This window comes from Muscardinus avellanarius (assembly GCF_963383645.1).
Source record: "Muscardinus avellanarius genome assembly, chromosome: X".
Taxonomy (NCBI): Eukaryota; Metazoa; Chordata; class Mammalia; order Rodentia; family Gliridae; genus Muscardinus; species Muscardinus avellanarius.
In genome coordinates, this window is record NC_137792.1 from 40335866 (window position 1) to 40354373 (window position 18508).

Below are 18508 nucleotides of genomic sequence, written 5' to 3' on the forward strand. Positions count from 1 at the left end.
GCTATACCACCAGCCCTATTTTTTATTTATTTTGAAACAGAGTCTCACTGAGTTGAAAAGGGCCTCACTAAATAGCTGAGGCTGACTGTGAACTGTGATCCTTCTGTCTCAGCCTACCAAATACTGAGATTATAAGAGTGGGCCACCACTCCCAGCTCTTTTTTTTTTGGGGGGGTGGTACTGTGGGTGGAACCCAGGGGCCTTCTACCTTTGGGCTACACTCTCAGACATAATTTTTTTTATTTTTATTTGGAAACAGGGTCTCTTAAGCCAGCTGAGGCTGGCTTCAAACCTGCGAGATCCTCCTGTCTCAGCTTCCCAAGCAAGGGTATTACAAGGGTCTCTTGTTATTTTTAATAGTCCATTGTTGACTCTGTTAGTCTGAGGTAGTTGGTCATGTTGAATGCAAATACACTCTGTTACTTATTTTTCTTCTATATAGTACTGTCTAGAATTTTGAATACTTTATTATATAGTATCAGTGATTCTAGATACACAGATGAAGATTCCTTTTGGGAGCTGGGCCACTATGGTGGCTGCATACTTATAATCCCAGTACTTGGGAAGCCGAGACAGGAGGATTGTGGTTTGCAGCCAGCCTCAGCTATTTAGTAAGGCCCTTCACAATTTAGTGAGACCTTGTTTCAAAATAAGGAATAAAATATAGGGTTGGGGTAGCCAGGCATGGTGGCACATGCTTGTAATCCCAGCATTGGGAGGCTGAGATTGGAGGATCGCAGGTTTATGGGCAGTGTCAGCTACTTAGTGAGGCCCTCCGCAACTTAGTGAGGCCCTGTTTCTTTTTTTTTTTTTTTTTCGGGTCTGGGGATGGAACCCAGGGGCATTTGACCTCCAAGCTACACCCCCTGCCCTATTTTTTTTAATCTTTATTTTGAAACCGGGTCTCACTGAGTTGCAGAGGGCCTCACTAAGTAGCTGAGGCTGTCCGCGAACCGCGATCCTCCAGGTCTCAGCCTCCCGAATGCTGGGATTACAAGCGTGCGCCACCATGCCCGGTTTACCCTGTTTTAAAATAAAGAATAAAAAATCGGGCTGTGGGTATAGCTTGGAGGTAGAATGCCCCTGCAGTACTGGGTTCAATATTCAGTACTGCAAAAACAAAACAAAACAAAAAACAGGGCTGGGGTGTAACTCTGAGGCTCAACCCCCAGTACTGAAAACAAAAGGAAAAAAATAGCTGGACGTGGTGGTGCACACTTGTAATTAATCCCTGCGCTTGGGAGGCTGAGACAGGAGGATAACACAGGTTCGAAGCCAGCCTCAGCTACTTAGTGAGGCTCTCAGCAACTCAGTGAGACCCTGTTTCCAAATAAAGTATAAAATAGGTCTGGGAGTATAGCTCAGGTAGAAAAGCCCCTAGTTCCACTCCCCGTACACCCCCCAAAAAAAAGGAAAAAAAGATTCAATGGAAAATCCAATGAATAATGGCTTAAACTAGATTAACTTTTCTTTTCCATATAGGCCACCTACAGAGCCTGGTATCATAGCCAGCCCTGTAATTACATGCCTGTAATTTCAGTACTTGGAAGGTTGAGACAGGAGGATCACAGGTTAGCAGCCAGCCTCAGAAACTTATCAAGGCCCTCTGCAACCTCGTGAGGCCCTGTTTCAAAATTTAAAAAAATATAAAAATAGGGCTGGGGATATAGCTTGGACATAGAATACCTCTAGGTCCACCCCCCCACACACACACACAAAATGACAGTAGAGATTCCAGCGCTTATAGGCAGCCCCTTCTGTATCGCCATCCTCAGCACCTGGTACTCAAGGAACATGAAGAAGATGGGAATAAAAGAAAAAATTTCTTCTCCTAAGAACACTTCTTAGAATATTTTATTTACTCATATTTGCCAGGATTTAACTACGTGGTCTTTAAGGATAATCATGTAGGCAGGTGCGATGGTGCATGCCTATAGTCCCTGTACTTGGGAAGCTGAAACAGGTTTAGGTTTTGCGCAGAATCCCTTATACATGGAATAGCCCATACAGCGTCTCTGCACCTACTACGAAGCCTTGGGCAGCCACAAGCATGTGGATCAGGTGAACGGATATCTTAGTATTTTTCCTGCTCTTCCGCTTGCATAATCCATACACAACATAATCCATACACAACAATTGCTGTAAAACCTGCCGTTCCAATTGGTACAAATGGTACCTCTTTTGCTTTTCGGGTAAGTTTAGATCCTTGATCTTCATCATGTGAAGAAAGGGAAACATCTTTACTGGATGACACAGTGATTGTTTGAAGAAACTTCCAACACCAGTGAAACCCCTCCCTGCCCAACTGGCTTCTCAAAACAAAAATTTTAAAAAGGGTTAGGGATATAGCTTGGAGGTAGAGTGCTTCTGGGTTCAATCCCCTGTGCTCCCGAAAAAAAGAAAAGAAGAAAGGTGAAGGGAGGAATGGATAGATAACCATTTAGCTGGTGCAGTGGTGTATACCTGTGATCTTAATCCTTGGGAGGCTAAGACAGGAGAATTATCATAGGTTTGAGGCCAGTCTTTGCAATTTAGACCCTATTTGAAAATAAAAATAAGCCGGCATAGTGGTACATTCCTGTAATCCCAATACTTAGGCTGAGATAGAAGGATCTTGAAGGTTCAAAGCCAACCCCAGCAACTTAGCAAGGCCCTCAGAACTTAGGCGTTGTTTCAGAAATTAAAAAAAAAAAAAAAGCTGGCAGTGGCAGCACATCCCTGTAATCTCAGTACTTGGGAAGCTAAGACAGGAGGGTTGCAGTTTTGAGGCTACCCTTGGCAATTTAGCAAGGTCCCTCAGCAACTTAGCAAGACCTTGTGGCAAAATAAAAAGCAAAATAGGGCTCTGGGAGCCTGGTATGGTGAGCCCTTTAATTCTAGTCCTTGGGAGGGTGAGACAGGAGGATCACAGGTTCAAGGACAACCTCAGCAACTTAGTGAAGCCCTCAGCAATTTAGACCCTGTTTCAAACATTAAAAAATAAGCTGGAGCTGGGCGTGGTGGTGCACGCTTGTAATCCCTGTGCTTGGGAGGAGGAGACAGGATCACGCAGGTTCGAAGCCAGCCGCGCTGGCTTAAGAGACCCTGTTTCCAAATAAATAGTATAAAATAGGTCTGGGAGTGTAGCCCGGAGGTAGAAGGGTTTCCAGGAACCCCAGTACCACCAAAAATAAAAAAGCTGGGCGTGGTGGTGCATGCTTATAATCCCAGTACTTGGGAAGCTGACAGGAAGATCGTAGATATGAAGACAGCTTCAGCAAGTAGTGATTCTCTTATTAGCCTAGTTTGAACCTGTTTGAAAATAAATTTTAAATAAATGGTGCCTGGCAGTTAGAGGTAGAATGCCTCTGAGTTCAACCCCCAGTACCCCCCAATTAAAAAAAAATAGGGCTGGAGTATAGCTCAGAGGTAGAATACCCCTGGGTTCAATCCTCTATACCACCAAAAATGGGGGATGGGTGAGCTGGGGATATATCTCAGAGTTAGAATGCCTCTGGGTTTAGCCTTCAGTATCAAAAAACAAAACAAAACAAAACAAAAATTAAAAATAAAATAGGATGTCGGGCGTGGTGGCGCACGCTTGTAACCCCCGTGCTTGGGAGGACTGAGACAGGAGGATTGCACAGGTTCGAAGACAGCCTTAGCTACTGAGTAAGGCTGTCAGCAACTTAGTGAGACCCCGTTTCCAAATAAAATATAAAATAGGTCTGGGAGTGTAGCCTGGAGATAGAAAAGCCCCTGGGTTCCACCCCCAGTACCACAAAAAATAAAATAGGATTGGGAATGTAGCTCAGAGGTAGAATGCCCTGGGTTCGATCCCCAGTACCACTAAAAACTAAAAAGAGCTGAGTGTGTAGCTTTAAGGTTCAATCTCCAGTACCAAAAGAATATAGAATCCACAGAATTAATTAACATTTTTATTTTTTGCAGTCCTGGGATGGAACTTGGGCATTGTACCTCTGAGGTACATCCCAACCTTTAGTTTTTATTCTTTAATTTGAGGCAGGGTCTCACTGAGTTGCAAAGGGCCTCACTAAGTAGTAGGAATCTAAAGGGCCTGGGCTGGGGTGAGCTCAAAGGTAGAGTGCCTATCGTGGTCAAGGTCCTAGGTTCAATCCTCAGTGCATAAAGAAAGCGGAAAGGGGAAGGGAGTAAAATATATTGGGGACCAGATACAGTAGGCATTTTTATTTTGTCCCTAATTTTAAAGGAAGTGTGCGTAAAGTTTTTCCATTAAGGATCACATGTACAGAAGGTTTTTAGAATGTAGCCTTTAATAAACCAGAAGATTGTCTATTATTAGTTGGCTAAAGTTGAACGTGGTCGAGCGCTTGCTAGTGTGTATGAGGCCCCAAGCGCCATGAGTACTGAGCTTCATAATCATGTGTTTTCTTCTCTTGTAGTCCATTAATTCCACAAATTGCTTTCATGAGCTAAATCTACTTGATTGTGATTTGTGTATGCATATTTATAACTTATTTAGAAAAAGTTCAAATATCTAAAAGTTATAATTACCAGGAACTACTCTTCTACCCACAGTCACCACTTATGTGTGTTTTACTATATTTGTATTATCTATACGCATAAACACACACACTAGTTTTTTGTCTGAATCATTTGAATTAGTAGTAAACATAACCTTTATTTTTTGTGTGTGGTACTGGGAATTGAATCCTGGGGTGTTCTGCCACTGAGCTACATTCTCAGTACTGTTTCTTCGTGTGTGTGTGTGTGTTACTGGGGATGGAACCCAGGGGCATTCTACCTCCGAGCTGCACCCCCAGCCCTATTTTTGATTCTTTATTTTGAAGCAGGGTCTCATTGAGTTCTGAAGGGCCTCACTAAGTAGCCGAGGCTGTCCTTAAATCATTATCTTCCCTCCTGTCTTACCCTCCCAAATGCTGGCATTACAAGCTTGTGCTACCACTTCCGGCCTGTTTCTCTTATTTATTTACTTACTTACTTATTTGGTGGTACTGGGGTTCCTGGAAGCCCTTCTTTCTTCCTCCTGGCTACACTCCCAGACCCTTTTTTTTTTTTTTTTTGGTGGTACTGGGGATGGAACCCAGAGGCTTTCTACCTCTGGGCTATACTCCCAGACCTTTTTGTATATTTTATTTGGAAACAGGGTCTCACTAAGTTGCTGAGAGCCTCACTAAGTAGCTGAGGCTGGCTTCGAACCTGTGCGATCCTCCTGTCTCAGCCTCCCAAGCGCGGGGATTACAAGCATATGCCACCACGCCCGGCTCCAGACCTATTTATTTATATATATATATATATATATTTTTTTTTTAATTTGGAAACAGGGTCTCTTAAGCCAGCATGGCTGGCTTCGAACCTGTGCAATCCTCCTGTCTCAGTCTCCCAAGAGTGGGGATTACAAGCGTGCACCACCACTCCTGGCACTCTTTTTATTTTAATTTGTAACAAAGTCTCAATTCTCCTATCTCAGCCTCCCAAATACTGGAATTCACGTGTGAGCCACTGTACCCAGCTAGAGATAACTCTTTAAGCCTGGCAGCTTGTATATCCCAAGAACAAGGACTTTCTCTTGTATAACCACAGTACATTTATCAATATCAGGAAACTCAGCAGTGACATGCTTTCCTCTTGTTTAAAGCCCACGCTTCGATTTTATCGGTTATCTCAATAATGTCCTTTGTAACTGGTTTTCCTCAATCCAGGATCTAATTCAAGATCAGGCATTACATTAAACTAGTTTTAGTCTTCTTGAATCTGGAATGGTTACTCAGTCTTTGTCTTTTATGACATTGGCATTGGTTTTTTTTTTTTGTTGTTGTTGTTTTTGTTATTGTTTTTGCAGTACTGGGAATTGAACCCAGGGGTGTTCTACCTTTGAGCTATACCCCCAGCCCTATTTATTTATTCTTTTTTTTCTTTTGCGATATTGGGGATAGAACCCAGGGGCTTTCTACCTTTGAGCTATACCCCCAGCCCTATTTTTTATTCTTTATCTTGAAACAGGGTTTCACTGAGTTGCGAAGGGCCTCACTAAGTAGCTGAGGCTGGTTGTGCACTGTGGTCCTCCTGTCTCAGCCTCCCAAATGCTGAGATTACAAACATGAGCCACCACACCAGGCTCTTTATTCTTTATTTTGCAACAAGGTCTCACTAAGTTGCAGAGGGCCTCACCAGGTAGCTGAGGCTGTCTGCCTACCATGATGCTTCTGACTCAGCCTCCCAAGTACTGGGATTACAAGCATGTGCTACCATGCCCTGGCTCATTGGCGCGCGCGCGCGTGCGCGTGTGTGTGTGTGTGTGTGTGTTTGCAGTACTGGGATGGAACCCAGGGGCGTTCTAAGTAGTAGCTACACTCCCAGCTCTATTTTTATTTATTTATTTATTTATTTATTCATTTGTTTATAGTACTGGGTATGGAACCCAGAGGCTTTCTACCCTCTGGGCTACATTCCCGGACCCATCTTATATTTTACTTGGAAACAGGGTCTCACTAAGTTGCTGAGAGCCTCACTAAGTGGCTGAGGCTGGCTTCGAACCTGTGCAGTCCTCCTGTCTCAGCCTCCCAAGTACTGGGATTACAAGCATTCTCCAACACACCAGGCTTTTTATTCTTTATTTTGAAACATGGTTTCAATACGTTGGAGAGGACCTCCTAAGTAGCTGAGGTTGGCTTGGAACCTGCCATCCTCCTGTCTCAGCCTCCTAAGTACTGGGATTACAAGCGTGCACCACCATGCCCAGCTTTGACTGGCATGTCTTAAGGTCAGTGGTTTCATAGAAAGATTCTCAGTTTGGATTTTATTTAATATTTAAGAAATTTGGGCAGAAGTTACACGAAGTGATTTATGTAGTTTTAAGACTGCTAGATTTGATTACTGTGTTATTTAGGATACTGATTTGGGTTCATTCTTATCACCACATTGTTTCTGGTTTGTGTGGGGTTTTTGTGGGGGGTGATCCTAGGGATGGAACCCAAAGGCCCTCTTATCACTGAGGCCAGGTCTTGCTAAATTCCCAGTTCCCTAGACTGGCCTCCAACTTGGATCCTCCTACCTAAGCCTCCCGAGTAGCATCCATGTTTATCAGGGAGGTGGACCTATAATTTTTTGTATTTATTTGGCCTTTGAATAAAGGTAGCCTCATGACACAACATGAGTAGCTTTTGCTGTTTCTCCATTTGGAAACTTACCTATTACCTAAGAATTTATTTTACCTTGAAAGTGTGTGTGTGTGTGTGTGTGTTTTACTGGACATTTACCCAGGGACATTCTACCTCTGAGCTACATCCCCAGCCCTATTTTTTTTTTTTTGGTGGTACTGGGGGTGGAACCCAGAGGCTTTCTACCTCCGGGCTATACTCCCAGACCTTTTTGTATATTTTATTTGGAAACAGGGTCTCACTAGGTTGCTGAGAGCCTCGCTAAGTAGCTGAGGCTGGCTTCGAACCTATGCGATCTTCCTGTCTCAGCCTCCTGAATGCAGGGATTACAAGCATGCGCCACCACGCCCGGCTTCTTTTTCTTTTTTTTTTAAACAAAGTCTCAAGGTCTTTCTTTGAAACAAAACCCTGTTTTATTTATTTATTTTTTGGACCCAGGGGAATTCCGCCTCCGAGCTACACCCCCAGCCCTATTTTTTATTCTTTATTTTGAAACAGGGTCTCACTGAGTTGCAAAGGGCCTCACTAAGTAGCTGAGGCTGTCTGCGAACTGCAATCCTCCTGTCTCGGCCTCCCAAATGTTGGGATTACAAGCCTAAATGCTGGGATTGCAGGCACCACCACGCCTGCCCCAAAACCCTGTTTTAAAAACAAAAAAACTGGAAATGTAGCTCAGGTAAAATGCCCCTGGATGATTCATTTCCCACTACCACACAAAAAAAGTGGGGGGAGAGCCAAGCATGGTGGTGCACGCTTGTATTCCCCACGCTTGGGAGGCTGAGACAGGAGGATCGCACAGGTTCGAAGCCAGCCTCCGCTACTTAATGAGGCTCTCAGCAACTTAGTCCCTGTTTCCAAATAAAGTATAAAATAGGTCTGGGAGTATAGCCCGGAGGTAGAAGAAAGAAAGGAAAGAAGGAGGTAGAATGGTCCTGGGTTCCATCCTCAGACCCGAAAAAACAAAATAGCGGGGGAAGTGGGGGCTGGGAATGTAGCTTGGTGTTAAGAGTCCCCCTGAATTCAGTCCATAATACCATTAAAAAAAAAAAAAAGGAAAGCTCAGCCGGGTGTGATGGCTCATGAGACCAGAGGATCATGGTTCGTAGACAGCCTCAGCTACTACTTAGGCCCTTTGCAACTCATTGAGACCCTGTTTGAAAATAAAGAATAAAAAATAGGCGGGGGGGTGCAGCTCGGAGATAGAATGCCCCTGGGTTCCATTCCCAGTACTGCAAAAAAAAAAAAAAAAAAAAAAAAAAGGAAGGCTCTGGGTCTGGGTTTTTGTTTGTTTTTGCAGTGTTGCAGTGTTGGATAATCAAGCCCAGATTCTTGTGCATGCTAGGTGGGTGCTCTACCACTGAGCTACACCCCCAGCCCATGGCCTAGGTATTTGGTTACCATTTCATCTCTTTTGCCAGTTTTTGTGTTTTATGTTTTATAAATATGCTCATTTGCCGGGCGTGGTAGCGCATGTTTGTAATCCCAGCATTCGGGAGGTGGAGACCTGAGGATCACAGTTCGTGGCCAGCCTCAGCTACTCAGCGAGGATCTTTGCAGCTCAGTGAGACCCTGTTTCAAAAATAAAAGACTAAAAAGTAGGGCTGGGGTGTAGCTCGGAGGTAGAATGCCCCTGGGTTCCATCCCTGGTACTGAAAAAAAAAAAAGAAAGAAAGAGAGAAAGAAAGAAAAGAAAAGAAAGCCGGGCATGGTGGTGCATGCTTGTAATCCCTGCGCTTGGGAGGCTGAGACAGGAGGATCGCACAGGTTCGAAGCCAGCCTCAGGTACTGAGTGAGGCTGTCAGCAACTTAGTGAGATCCTGTTTCCAAATAAAATATACAAAAAGGTCTGGGAGTATAGCCCGGAGGTAGAAAGCCTCTGGGTTCCACCCCCAGTACCACCAAAAAAATAAAAATAAAAAAATAAAAATAAAATATAAAATAGGCCTGGGAGTGTAGCCCAGAGGTAGAAAGCCTCTGGGTTTCATCCCCATTACCACCAAAAAATAAAAACAAAAAAAAGGAAAGAAATATGTTCATTTTATCAAATTCCTAATGTATTGTGATTCATTCTAACTTCCTACAATTTTATTATAAAAGAAAATCTATCTTTGGAAAATGTTTATTCAAAGTGATCTGTGGCCTATTAAAAGTATTCTTCACTATCCAAATATGTTTTCTTCCTTAGTTTATATAGCAAGAATTTAATATCTAAAATTCTTGGTTTGGATTTTGGATGTCAGAGAGCAGGAATTCATCAAATTTAGGGGGGAAGGGGTATAGTTCAGTGTTTAGAGCACATGCCTAGCACGTGTAAATCTCAAGGTCTAATCCCCAGCATTGCCCAATAAATAAATAGGTACATAAATAAAAATAACCTAGATGAGTGTGGTGGCGCACGCTTGTAATCCCAGCATTTGGGAGGCTGAGTCGGGAGGATCGTGGTTTGCGGACAATCTCAGCTACTACTTAGTGAGGCCCTTTGTAATCAGTGAGACCCTGTTTCAAAAGAAAGAATGAAAAAATAGGCTGGGGGTGTAACTTAGAGGTATAATGCCCATGGGTTTCATTTCCAGTACCACAAAAAAGTAAAAATAAAAATAACTTATTCAAAGCTGGGCGTGGTGGCACATGCTTGCAATCCTAGCATTCGAGAGGCTGAGACCGGAGGATCTGGGTTTGTGGACAGCCTCGGCTATTTAGTGAGGCCCTCTGCAACTTAGTGAGACCCTGTTTCAAAAAAAAAAAAAATACAGGAGGGGGTGTAGCTCAGAGGTAGAATGCCCCTGGGTTTCATTCCCAGACCGGCAAAAAAAAAACAAAACAAAACAAAAAAAAAACCCCTTATATCAACTCAGTTCTTGAATTCTGTCCAAATAGCAGGAGATAACTATAAAAGACATGGGAAAATTGCATGCATAACCTTAAAAATATTTGTGCCGCTGACACTGACTTCTTTTTCTTGTGGTAGTACTACAGATGGAACCCAGAATGCTCTGCCTCTTACCTATAGCCCCAGTCCTTCTTTCTTTTTGATTTTGAGACAGAGTCTCCCTAAGTTACCCCACGCTGGCCTCAAACCTCTGATCCTCTTGCCTCAGTCTCTCAAGTACAGGGGCTGCGGGCATGCATCACTACACCCGGCTGACAGTGACTTCTTGTCTCTAGACTTCTCAAAAAGGAAATGATTTGGATTATCAGCAAAGCTCAGGCGCCCAGAGGAAGCTGGGGGATTTCATTTTCTTCAGAGCGGTATCTGTAACACCTAGGATGGTGCCTGACTCATTGCAAGTGTTACATTAACACTTGTTGAATGATGAGCAGTTGCAGAAAATAATAAACCAAAACAAATGTCTGGAGACTTGTTTGGGTTCCTTTTTACTTTTTAATGCTGCAGATTGAACCTAGGGCCTTCAGCATCCAAGATACGTGATCTACCACCGAGCTACACCCTGGCCCTGGCCCTTTTTTTTTTTTTTTCTTTTTTTCTTTTTTCTTTTTGGTACTGGAGGATTGAGCCCAGGAGCAGTCTGCCTCCAGCCTACACACCTAGCCCTTTAGTTTTAAACAGGTTGCCGAAGTTGCCCAGTCTAGCCGTGCACCTGTAATCCTCCTGCCTCAGGCCTTTAGGTTCTTGAGATTACACACATGAGCCGCTGCGTCCTTATGGAAAGACTCTGAAACGATATTTTTCCGTTTGTTCCTTATCGTTTAACGTTATGCTTCTTTCCCCATATTTTTGTATGGAATTTCCAGCATGTAGCACAGTTGCAATGAATACATGTCTTCCTAGCCACTGGATTCTACGTATTACCGAAAATGCTTTATCCCGTGTTTCGGTTCATTTCTCTCTTACTTTGTGTGATACTAGGGGTTGAACCCAGGGGCGTTCTACCTGAGCTCCACCCCTAGCCGTATGTATGTATGTATGTATGTATGTATGTATGTATTTTGTGGTGCTGGGGTTGGAACCCAGGGGCATTCTACCTCCAAGCTACACCCCCAGCCCGATTATTTTTTTATTCTTTATTTTGAAACAAAGTCTCACTAAGTTGGGGGAGTGCTTCACTACTAGCTGAGGCTGGTGGCGAGCTGGGATCCTCCTGTCTCAGCCTCCTAAGTACTGGAATTACAGGTGTGTACCACCACACCTAGTTTCCAGGTGTGTGTGTGTGTGTGTGTGTGTGTGTGTGTGTGTGTGTGTGTTTATGTGTGTGGTATTGGGGATTGAACCCAGAGGCATTCTACCTCCAAGTCATGCCCCCAGCCCTGTTTTATTTTTTTATTTGGAAAACAGTGTCTTGGTAAGTTACTGAGGCTGGTCTCTAACCCGCAATCTTCCTGCCTCAGCCTACCAGGTTCTAGGATTACAGGTGTGTACCCCCATACCCAGCCTCCTGTTTCTTTTAAGTTGTCTCTTCTTTCTTTCTTTTTGGTGGTCCTGGGGCTGGAACCAGGGTCTTCTGCTCCTGAGTTACATATATCCCCAGCCTGATTTTATTCTTTTATTTTGTGTTTGTGTGTGTGTTTGGTTTTTTTGGTACTGGAGATTGAACCCAGAGGCATTCTACTTCCGAGCTACACCCTAGTCTTATTTTTTATTCTTTTTTTTTTTTGTACTGAGAATGAACCCCAGGGGCCTTCTACCTCCGGGCTATACTCCCAGACCAATTTTATATTTTATTTGGAAACAGAGTCTCACTAAGTAGCTGAGGCTGGCTTTGAACCTGCTCAATCCTCCTGTCTTAATCTCCCAAGTACTGGGATTATAAGCATGTGCCACCACGCCCAGCTTTTTATTCTTTATTTTGAAATAGGGTCTCACTGAGTTGCAAAGGGCCTCACTAGGTAGTAACTGAGGCTGTCCTCGAACCGCAATCCTCCTGTCTCAGCCTCCCAAATGCTGGGATTACAAGTGTGTGCCACCATGCCCAGGCTCTCTCTCTCTCTCTCTTTCACTCTCTTTCTCTTTTTTTTCTGTACTGGAGATTGAACCCAGGGACATTCTACCTCTGAGCTACACCTCCAGCCCCATTTTTTCTTCTTTTATTTTGAAACAGGCCACGAACCTTTGATCATCCTGTGTCAGCCTCCCAAGTACTGGGATTACAAACGTGTACCACCACGCCCAGCTTTTTTGTCCTTTTCTGATTTGGAGGGGATTTTGTGGTGGTGGTTTGTTTTTACAATGCTAGGGGTTAAACCCAGGGTCCCAAGCATGTAAGCATGTTAAGCAAGCACTAGTACAAAAGTACACGCCCGCCCTTTTAAATTTTCTTTCTCAATTGATCAAGCTGACCTCAAACTTGGTGATCTTCCTGCCTCAGCCTCTCAAGTGGCTGGGTATACAGGCTCATTCATTATCACTTTGCCTGGCTTCTTTACTATCTTAAATAGACTTTAAGATGAATAATGTCTTGGCACACATGCAAGTATATCTGTATGTTAAACTCCTAAAAGTAGAATTGTGGATCAGAGGGTCTATAGATTTTTAGTTTAGCCAGCAATTGCCAAATCCTTCATAGAGATTTTCCATCTTTACCCCGACTAGCCCAATTATTGAGAGCTTATTTTCCACACACCCTTGCCAACAGAGTCAAACATTTGGACTCTTGCAGATCTGTTGGGTTAAAAATGATGTCACAAGCCTTCCTTACAGGAAACTTCCAAATAATATTTGTAGCTATTCACCCCCACACACCCCAGGAGGGAGAGCCAGTTCCCCCTTCTAGTGTGACTGGTCTTAGTGACTGGCTTCCACTGAACAGAGTATGGAAAGGCACAAACCTGGCCTTCACCAAGTCAGTCGATTGTCTTTCTTTATGGCTGAGTAGAATATACCTGTTTTTTCGGCCATTCATCTGTTGACGGACACCTGCTTTGATTCCATAACTTGGCTATTGTTAATTGTGCTGGTATGAACATGGGTAGACACTCAATTCATCGGAAGCCAGTCACCTAGGCCAGCCACACACAAGAAGGGAATTAGCTCCCCATCATGGTGTGTGGAGGGGGGAATATCTACTCGTGGAAGGGGATTGAGATGGGGAGGAAACAATTGAAATAAAACTATGAGGCCAGGCGTGGTGGTGCACGCTTGTAATCCCCGCGCTTGGGAGGCTGAGACAGGAGGATCGCACAGGTTCGAAGCCAGCCTCAGCTACTTAGTGAGGCTCTCAGCAACTTAGTGAGACCCTGTTTCCAAATAAAGTTTAAATAGGTCTGGGAGTGTAGACCGGAGGTAGAAAAACCCCTGGGTTCCATCCCCCCCCCCAGTACCACACACACACAAAAGAGAAAACTGACGAATATGTAAAGGTATTACCCGCAATTGCACTGGCATGGGGGGAGGGAGAGGGGAAGCAGGGTGGAATGCGGAAAGAAATACACCCCAAACTAGAACTGTGTGTATGTGCGCTTGTATCACGTTGAACCTCGCTATGATGTATAATTGCAGTGCACTAATAAAGATGGGTTTTAAAAAAATTAAATTATATAAGAAAAGAAGCTCTTAACAGACTTCAACTCTTAACAGGCCAGAGACTAATGGGACATGATGACTCTAAAAGCATTACAGGAAGCCGGGCATGGTGGCGCACGCTTGTAATCTCCGTGCTTGGGAGGCTGAGACAGGAGGATCGCATGGGTTCGAAGCCAGCCTCAGCTACTTAGTGAGGCTCTCAGCAACTTAGTGAGACCCTGTTTCCAAATAAAACATAAAATAGGTCTGGGAGTATAGCCCGGAGGTAGAAAGCCTCTGGGTTCCACCCCCAGTACCACCAAATAAATAAATAAATAAACAAATAAATAAATAAAAAGCATTACAGGAAAAGGACCTGTGTGAGAAAACTGGTGGAATCCTAAGACAGTCTATATTTATTTATTTATTTATTTATTTATTTATTTATTTTTGTGGTCCTGGGGATGGAACCCAGGGGCGTTCTACCTCCAGGCTACACTCCCAGACCTTTTTGTATATTTTATTTGGAAATAGGGTCTCTTAAGCCAGCTGAGGCTGGCTTCAAACCTGCGCGATCCTCCTGTCTCAGCCTCCCAAGTGTGGGTATTACAAGCGTGCGCCACCACGCCTGGCTTAGACAGTCTATACTTTAATCTCTTAGTTTTGGAAAATGTGCCGTGATTCTGTGAATATTATGAAATGCTTGGTTAAAGGTATTCAGGGTCCCTGTTATTCTTAAGCTTTTCTGTAATCAAGAATTATTTCAGTTGGGTGTGGTGGCACATGCTTGTAATCTCAGTACTTGGGAGGCTGAGAAAGGAGGTTCGCAGGTTCATGGCCAGCCTCAGCAACTTAATAAGATTCTCATCAACCTGGTGAGACCCTGTGTCAAAATAAAACAATAAAATATGGCTGTGAGTATAGCTAGAAGGTAGAATGCCCCTGGGTTCAATCCCCAGTACCACACACAAAAAAATTTCAAAATAAGAACTTTGACTTGAGCCAGGCATGGTTGCATATGCCTGTAATCTCAGTACTTAGAAGGATGAGACAGGAGGATCATAGGTTTGCGGCCAGCCTCAGCTACTTAGTGAGGCTCTTTGCAAATTAGGCCCTTTTTCAAAATAAAGAATAAAAATAGGGCTGGGGGTATAGCTTGGAGGTAGAATGCCCTCTGGGTTTCATCCCCAGTACTGCAAAAAAAAAAGAAAAAAAAAGAAGTAGTTTGACATTATGAAGATTAGAAACTTTTAGCCAGGTGTGGTGGTGCACGCTTGTAATCCCCACGCTTGGGAGGCTGAGACAGGAGGATCATGCAGGTTCGAAGCCAGCCTCAGCTGGCTTAAGAGACCCTGTTTCCAAATAAAAAAGTATATATATAAGATAGGTCTGGGAGTGTAGCCCGGAGGTAGAAGGCCCCTGGGTTCCATCCCCAGTACCACCAAAAGAAAAAAAAAATTAGAAACTTTTGAGCCAGGCATGGTGGTGCACAACTGTAATCCCAGTACATGGGAGGCTAAGACAGGAGGATGGCAGGTTCAAAGTCATCCTCAGAAACCTTGGGAGGTTTGCATCAATTCAGCAAGACCTTGTTTCAAAATAAAAAGTGAAACAGGTTCAGGATAGAATGCTTCTGGGTTTAATTTCTAGCACCACACATACAAAAGGTATTTAAGCCAGGTGTGGTGGCACATGCCTGTAGTCCCAGTACTTGGGAGGCTGAGACAGGAGAATCACAGGTTCGATGTCGGCCTCAGCAACTTGGCGAGACCCTGTTTCAAAATAAAAACAATATAGAGCTGGAGAGAAAGCCCAGAGGTAGAAGGGCCCTCTGTACCTAAATAAATAAATAAACAAATAAATAAAATAGAGCTAGGGGTATAGCTCAGAGGTAGGACTCCCTGGTACCATTTTTTTGGTGATACCAGGGCTCAATCCCTGGTATCACCAAAAATAAATATTTTTAAAAAGGGCCATACATGGCCGGGCGTGGTGGCGCACGCTTGTAATCCCTGCACTTGGGAGGCTAAGACAGGAGGATCACACAGGTTCAAAGCCAGCCTCAGCTACTGAGTGAGGCTCTCAGCAACTTAGTGAGACCCTGTTTCCAAATAAAATAGAAAATAGGTCTGGGAGTAGAGCCCAGAGGTAGAAAGCCTCTGGGTTCCACCCCACAGTACCACCAAAAAAAAAAAAAAAAAAAGGACCATACATGGAGTGGGCGTGGTGGCACACGCTGGTAATCCCAGCATTCGGGAGGCTGAGACAGGAGGATTGTGGTTCGCAGCCAACCTCAGCTACTTAGGCCCTCTGCAAGTCACTGAGACCTAGTTTCCAAGTAAAGAATAAAAAAATAGGGCTGGGGGTGTATCTCGGAGGTCGAATGCCCCCTGGATTCCATCCCCAGTACTGCAAAAAAAAAGGGGAGGGCTACACACATGGTGGTTCATACCTGTAATCCCAGTACCTGGGAGGTTGAGAAAGGAGAATTTCAGATTTTAGGCATGACAGAGTTTAGCATGACAGAGTTTCAAAATAAAAATTGCTGAGTGCAGTGGCACATACTTGTAATCTCAGTAGTTGGAAGGCTGAGACAGGAGGATCAATGGCTCAAGGATAGCCTCAGCAAGTAGTGAGATTCATCAACCTAGGGAGACCCTCTTTCCAAATAAAACTAAAATAGGACTGGGGTGTAGCTTGGAGGAAGAATGTCATGGATTCAATCCCCAGTACAAATAAATAAATAAATAAATAAATAAATAGGCTGGGAATTTAGCTCAGATAAAATGCCCCTGGGGAGCCAGGCATGGTGGCACATTCGTGTAATCCCAGTATTTCAGAGGCTGAGACAGGAGGATTGCACAGGTTCGAAGCCAGCCTCAGCTACTTAGTGAGGCTCTCGGAAACTTAGTGAGACCCTGTTTCCAAATAATATATGAAAATAGGTCTGAATGTGTAGCTCAGAGGTAGAAAGCCCCTGGGTTCCATCCTCAGTACCACAAAATAAAAATGCCCGTGAGTTCAATTACTAGAATGCACACACACACACACACACACACACACACACACACACACGTCCATGCATCAAAGTACACTTACGCCAGGCCTGGTGGCATATGCCTGTAATCCGAGTGCTTGGGAGGCTGATGCTAGAAAATAACATGTTTGAGTCTAGCCACAGCAACTTAGCAAGGTCTTCTCCAACTTAGTGAGACCCTGTTTCAAGTAAACAATAAAATTGGGATGGGGACATAGATCAGAATACCTCTGGGTTCACTCTCCAGTATCATGCCCCCTCAAAAAACAAAAAAAGACAGAAGCAAGAGACTGAAAAGACAACACAGAATGGATCGAATGGGAGAGTATATCTACTAATATATCCAGTAAGGAATTAATATCCAGTATATGTAAAGAACTCTTACAACCAAAAAAAAACAAAAAAAAAAAACCCAGGTCAACGTACAAGGGCTAAGGGAGTTTAGTTCAGTGGTATAGCCCTGCTTATCATTTTGAGTTCATGGGTTCAATTCTCAGCACCAAGAAAAAATCGCAAAGAAATTCTTCTGAGCCAGGCATGGTGGCACATGCCTGTAATTATGTAGGAGGTTGATGCAGGGGAATGCAAATCAGTGAGGCACTGCTTCCAAAACAAAAATAAAAAAAAGGGCTGGGAGTAGCCAGGCATGGTAGTGCAAGCTTGTAATCCCCATACTTGCGAGGCTGAGACGGGAGGATTTCAGGTTGCGGCCAGCTGCAGCAATAGAATTAGGCCCTCTGCGATTTAGTGAGACCCCGTTTTAAAATTAAAAAATAAGCCAGACATGGTGACCTGTAATCTCAGTACTTGGGAGGCTGAGACAGGAGGACTTCAGGTTCAAGGTTAGCCCCAGCAACTTGTGAGGCCACCCGCAACTTACTGAGACTCTGTTTCAAAGTAAAGAATCAGCCGGGTGTGGTGGTGCACCCTTGTAAGCCCCGCGCTTGGGAGGCAGAGACAGGAGGATCGCACAAGTTCGAAGCCAGCCCAGCTGGCTTAAGAGACCTTGTTTCCAAATAAAGCAGTATAAAAATAGGTTTTGGCATGTAACCTGGAGGTAGAAGGGTTTCCAGGAACCCCAGTACCACCAAAAAAAAAAAAAAAAAAAAAACCAAAGTAAAGAATCAAAATAGGGCTGAGGGTATAGCTTGAAGGTAGAATGTCTCTGGGTTCAACCCCTAGTACTACAAAAAAAGAGAGAACAAAATACATAGTATAATATAACATATATACTACAAATGCACCACTACACCCTGCTGTTTAGTCACTTTTTTAATGTTGCTGGTGATCCATCCCAGGACCTTCCACATGCTGACCACAGGATCAACCACCTAACTGTATCCCCAGCCCCATTATTATTAAATATGGGGTCTCACTATGTTGCCCAGGCTGGCCCCCACCGTTCCTCCTGTCTCAGCCTTCTGAGCAGTTGAGACTACAGGCATAATATTTTTTTTTCTTTTGGCAGATTGAACCTAGAGCCCTGTGTATCCTAGGCCAATACTACCACTGAGCTATACCCTAGCTCCCATGGCAACTCTTTTTATTTTTATTTTTTGTGCTGGAAATTAAACCTAGTGGCATTCTATCTTTGAGCTCTACCCCCAGCCCTTTTTATTTTTTATTTTGAAACAGGATATTTCTAAGTTGATGAGGCTGGCCTCGAACTTGAGACCCTCCCATCTCCACCTCCCCAGTACTGGGATTACTTACCATGTGCCACTGCACCCAGCTCCCCCCAAATAAATTTTCTTAACACATTAAGGAAATGCAAACTAAATCAACTTTGAGGCAATTATTTTACAGTTATTGCAGTAGTGTATATTTGGGGTTGCTGGGGGTGGAACTCAGGGCCTTTCACTTACTCAGCAA

The 18508-nt window shown here is 43.9% G+C and overlaps 1 protein-coding gene and 1 pseudogene across 3 annotated transcripts in view; one reads left to right on the forward strand and one right to left on the reverse strand.

Moving 5' to 3' along the window:
• The window catches only part of RBM10 (RNA binding motif protein 10), a gene marked incomplete at both ends in the record, with an annotated part of 45153 nt that overhangs the window by 6597 nt on the left and 20048 nt on the right, over positions 1-18508 (forward strand). The gene's annotated exons all lie outside the window — the stretch shown is intronic.
• Positions 1932-16715, reverse strand: LOC308279406 (HIG1 domain family member 1A, mitochondrial-like; annotated as a pseudogene). Its single transcript has 2 exons — positions 16699-16715; positions 1932-2243 (listed from the first exon to the last, which is right to left on the reverse strand). The product of its transcript is annotated as an HIG1 domain family member 1A, mitochondrial-like (transcript).